At 46.5% G+C, this 5,313-nt stretch overlaps 1 long non-coding RNA gene across 1 annotated transcript; it reads right to left on the reverse strand.

Annotated features, from left to right (window-relative positions):
• Window positions 1–2,164: 2,164 nt before the first annotated feature.
• LOC139438341 (uncharacterized) lies at window positions 2,165–3,176 on the reverse strand. The gene is made up of 3 exons (XR_011648034.1): window positions 3,136–3,176; window positions 2,940–3,025; window positions 2,165–2,329 (listed from the first exon to the last, which is right to left on the reverse strand). It is a non-coding gene; the product is annotated as an uncharacterized lncRNA (long non-coding RNA).
• Window positions 3,177–5,313: the final 2,137 nt, after the last annotated feature.

Below are 5,313 nucleotides of genomic sequence, written 5' to 3' on the forward strand. Positions count from 1 at the left end.
AAAAATAGGGGACTCACATGATTCACTCCCCACACCTACCACGTTTTCCCACATAAACAATATCCTTCTTTAGTGTGGTACATTCATTGCAATTGATGAAAACGTTTTGGAGCATTGCCACTAAGCACGGATTAAAGTTTACATTGTAGACACATATTTTAAATGCATGATCTCATTTAATCCTCATAGCCACCTCACAAGGCAGGTATTATTATGGTTCATTTTTCAGAGATGAGAGGACTCAGTTTAAGAGAGGCAAATTTAGTCCAATAATCCAGAGTGTAGGAGTTGCAAGTCTGCATCCATGTGGAATCTAACCCTCATCTTGATATAGAGGTGGCGTGGACATAACCATCCCAGGATCCACAGGATGGAGGAATAGAGTGTGGATTAGAGTGGCCTTCTGATATTCTACTATGGAAATACTGAGATTAGTAAAGGAAGAAATTGTGGCATTAATGTGGAGAAAGAGGCCACGGAAGCTGCTGAGGGTAGGGAGAGGGAAGAAGAGATATGGTGTGGGGGCATTTTCAGGACTTGGATTGTCCTGGGTGGTAGTGCAGGGACAGACACTGGACAGTGTACGTCCTGCTATGGCCTACTGGGTGGACTGGGGGAGAGTGTAAAGTACAATATAAACCATTATCCATGTGGTGCAGCAGTGCTCCAAAACGTAGTCACCAAATGCAATGAATGTGTCACAATGCTGAAAAAGGTTGTTAATGTGGGAGGTGTGGGGTGAGGGGGTTGCGGGAATTTTGGGGACCTCTTACACTTTTTGAATGTAACATTAAAAAAAAATAAAGAGAGAGGCAAGTTTACTTGCCTAAGCCTAGAACTGAACCACCAGTAGCCTGGTCCCAGAGCTTATTCCAGCAATTATCCCATTGTTTCTGAAAGCATGTTCTGCATAAATCACCTGCATTATACTTACCTCATTATAACAATAAAGTGCTGGGCCTCAGTATCTCTGTGGGTGGCACTCAGCAACATGCATTTTATCCAGGTATTTGAGATCAGACTCAATTTTGAGAATGAACTTAACTATACTTAACACCTACATGCTGACACACTATTATCACCTATTGATGCAGGCACATAAATAAAAATGCATCATTGGCACATAATATATTTTTGTTGTAAGCTGCTGATATCTTGAGGTAGTTTGTTATGCAACAATATTTCAGAAATAACTAATTAACAAAATCTACCTGTGCCCACAGAGTTAATCCAAATTTCAGTCACTGACTCGGCAGTCTTTAAATACATTGAATTACCCAAACTGTTGTTTAGAGACACTGATCTTGACAAGTTGTCCTATTTCGAACTGTGTTATTTATACAGATTTGGAAAACATTTTGTTTAGCAGTAAAGAGTTTCAAGATTTCCTCCGTCTTGTGTTTTGTTCATTCTCATAGGAATATTCAAGATGAAAGGATATTAGGTGAAGCTTATCAACAATTAAGCACATAAAGGTTTTACCAGCCCATGAGCTGCTTGTTCACTATAGCCTTTGTCTTCTCTCCCCCCTTGTAAAAATGATAACCCCAAATTAACTGGCCTCTCTTTTCTCTCATCATTCCTAATCCATGAAATGGTAGGAACCACTGTGCCCCAAACTATAATTCCATGGCTGCTATACCCCCTCACTCCACCATTAGAGGCCCTGCTTTCCTCAGATAAGATGTTTTTATGCAGCAATTTTAAAAAGACTGAAACAGGAATTCTTAACATTTTGTGTTCCATGGATCCCTTAGCGAGTCAGGTGAAAACCATGGAGGCCTCCTCAGGATGTAGCCACAGAGAGTTTTAAGATGCTCAACAAGCTATGCTAATTTCCAAGTAAGGAAGATTGTTAGTGATTTTTCAACTTGTACAACAACTGTCAATGTGACACGAGATGAACACTACTATAAACTACTGCTTGTATTCAAAAGTGAAGGATATGCTGGATTTCACGTACAGGTCAGAGAAAATAAAGATAAGTTGACAGTTTTCAATTCAAGCTCACAGACGCTCGGATTAAGAACCCCTGATTGATTAAGAACCCCTGGCCTAAAGTGATGAGCTGTGCTGTCACTGAGGGCACTTCTCACCTAGCATACAAACACACATGCAGAGTGACACACTTGGCGGTGTTTATTTTTCTATTGTCATTCCAATTTCATACAAACTCATTCTTTGTGTTGTCACCATTTATTCCTTCCTTCCTTTCTCAGTTTTGCAAGAGAAGCAAGTTGTCAATTCATCTCTGATAGCGGAAGTGGTCTTGTCCTATTTGTGTTAAGTTTGCTGCTCGATTGTCTACAGGTCAAGAGGACAGAGTTCCCTGGAAAACGCACATGCACACACACGAAGAAATATCAAAAATGGAATTTATTAAATGATATTTAAGAGCGGGTCTTAACTCTCTAGATGCTGCACTACCTACACCGTTTTCCACTTGTGATGTCTTTAAATTCTAACTCTTAAGTTCAAAACGGTCCTCATTATCCATGCAATATTACCTGTATTTGTAGGGCTGTTCACAACAAAGAAATGGATATGAAAATCAAGGAACACTCTGAAGATTAAAAAATATACCTGATGGGACACTGGAGGGAGTCTTAAGGGAAGGCTACTGAAGAATCTTAGGGTGAGCAAAACCAAAATGTTGGAGCTGGGGCTGGGGCTGATGCCCATGTTACTATGCTTAGGAGTGGAGAAGATTATCTCTGCATCTAAGTGTATTTGGCTGGACATGCTCTCTAGCTGGATTAAGCTTCTCCAGTGACAACTTTGTTTGCATTACACTACTCCAGGGTTCCTATCTTGGAGTAACTCCCTGAATACCTGGGGTTACTCACCGCTTCTCTCTTACCCTTACTTCCTTCACTAGAGAACCGAGAGTTCCAGGCAGCTGGCACACAGATTTAACCCCCACCGCATCCCATTCTCACCTGTCTGCCTCTCTGTTCCCTCTTCTTGCCTCTTCCATCCTTGGGTAGTATTGCAGGGGATTCAGCCAGAGATCCTCACAGATGATCTGGTAGTGGAAAAAGCATGGTGGGACCAGGGTATGGACCCTATTCCCACTACCCAAGTAGCTGGGAGGCCCTCCAAGGCCATTTCTTATGCTCCCCATGATGGCCTCACCTCAGCAATCCTATTAGATTCTGCAAAGTTGTGGTCAGAAAACAAGTTAACAAGCTTAAAATTGGTGCAGTGGTGAGTGCGGTTGTAGGCCTGGTGTTCAAAAGTGTGGAACCATTGGATCGGAGTGGAGTAAAATTCCCAGTATCCTGGAAGAAGAGGAAGATGTGGGAAAAGATCCTGAACACCTCCGTGCCTGGCCCATCCAGAAAACCACATCTTACCAGTGATGGTAATGTCATAAATCTTAATGATGGCTTCATTTTCAAAGTAGGGGTTGCTCCGAAAGGAAAATGTGATCTTGCAGCTCTTCCTGGGATAGCTGAATTCTTCCACCTGACAGGGAAAGGCAGAGAAAGGTGACCCCTCCCTATGGAACAAGCCTTTCCCTGATTCGGTTCTGAATCAGTACCACTTGCCCTCAATAGCTAGCTCATCCCTGATGGCTGATGCTCCCAGACTCACCTCCAAATTGATCATGTAGCTGAGCATGTCCACATCTTGGTCAGTGATGATGGCTGACATTTGAGGGTGGTTCAGAATCTGCACTGGGTCAAGAAGCCTTAACATGCTAGGAATGGAAGGGATAGATGCAAGCAGTGTACATCCACAGAGCAATGAGACGTGGGTAGTGCACCTCCCAGATTTCTAGGCATTGCTGGATGGTCTCCTTCAATCACACCCTTCATCATAGACTACCTTCAGTCTACTGTTTCCTTGGCTTTCTGTTCCCATATAGCTATCTGCTCTCACACTTGGAAAGTCTGTTTCCTGAGATCCTGAGCTCTCTCTTACAAATCTGTGGGGGTCTGTATGCTACTAATTATGCACGAAAGGCAGTCTCTGAGTTCCTGGTGAGGGTGCAAAAGTGTACATAGGACTTCATGTGCTGAATGTATCCGCCTAAGTAAGCAGTACATAGAGCTAAATCCTACACATGAAGAAGGACAAAATTACTACCCGTAGAATCAATATTCTCCCAAGACCCCTGTGTGTGGCTGTGTCCATCCCTTTTCCTCAACAGGACCTCTTTCCTCTTGCACCACTGCCTCTCACAACTAGGACTGCCTCCTTCCCCAGCTGTGACTTCCTCCCACGACCCTTGTCCATAGTCCCCTCCCCTTGCTACTGCAGTAAGGATACGTTTTTTGTTTTGTTTTGTTTTGTTGGGGAGGGCTTTTCTGAACTTTTTGTATTAAAACATAATCAACATATAATAAAATGTCCAGCCCTTAATCTGTTCAGTATCCACAACTCTACACACCCACATAATCACCAAACAGGATTTAGCAGATTTTCACCACCCCCCAAAGTTTCCTTGTGTCTCTTCGGTCAAATTCCCTCCCTGCACTTAAGAAAGCTGCACTTTCTATCACCAGAAAGGAGCTTTGCCTGCGCTTGGACTTTAGCTAAACGCAGTTGCACAAGGATACGGTTTTGACCCAGAAGCCAGGAATACCCTCGATGATGCTGCTTCTGCGCTGCAGGTGCGGCTTAAGCCTCCGCTTCAGCTTGCGCTTCAGCAGGCACAGGGCCCGGTTGGCTCGGGCTTGCAGGCTGCTCAGCTCTAACTGCAGGACCTCCAGCGCCTGCAGGGATGTCCTGGCCTCCGCGGCATCGCACCCTGGCTGGGCCCGCCCGCACTCCTCCTGCCCCTCCTCCAGGCTTTTCTGCTCCGCCTCTCGCTCCTGCTCTTGCACCTGCTCTTCGGCCACTCCCTGCACTACCGCCATTACATTCTGTGGCACCACGTTCTCCTCCACCACCACCTCCACTCTCCACTCCAGCACCGCCGTTTCCGGCAGCTCCACCACCCAGAGCACCGCGGCCTCCTCGCAGGGCGCCTCTCCCGTCTCCATCCCTCCAGCTGGGGCCTGTGCCTCCGGCCCTGCCCTGCAGCTCTGTGGGGACCGCTCGCCGGCAGGCCCCAGCGACTCTCCTACCAGAGGGCCGCTTGCCAGGCCAACGAGGTGTTCTGAGCGTGCCTGGGGAGCCGGGCCTTCGCCAGGACCCGCTTCACTCGCCATGTGGCCCGGGCCGGTGCAGGCAAGGACGCCGCACACGCTCTCCCCAGGCCACGCCCGCGGGTACAGCAGCGCCCCCTGGCTACGCGGGTGGATTCCTGCAGCCTGTGGCGTTGGAGATGTCCTGGGCGCATGCGCAGCGTTTGCTGACGTCAAC

The sequence above is a fragment of the Dasypus novemcinctus genome, chromosome Y (assembly GCF_030445035.2).
Source record: "Dasypus novemcinctus isolate mDasNov1 chromosome Y, mDasNov1.1.hap2, whole genome shotgun sequence".
In the NCBI taxonomy this organism is placed as follows: domain Eukaryota; kingdom Metazoa; phylum Chordata; class Mammalia; order Cingulata; family Dasypodidae; genus Dasypus; species Dasypus novemcinctus.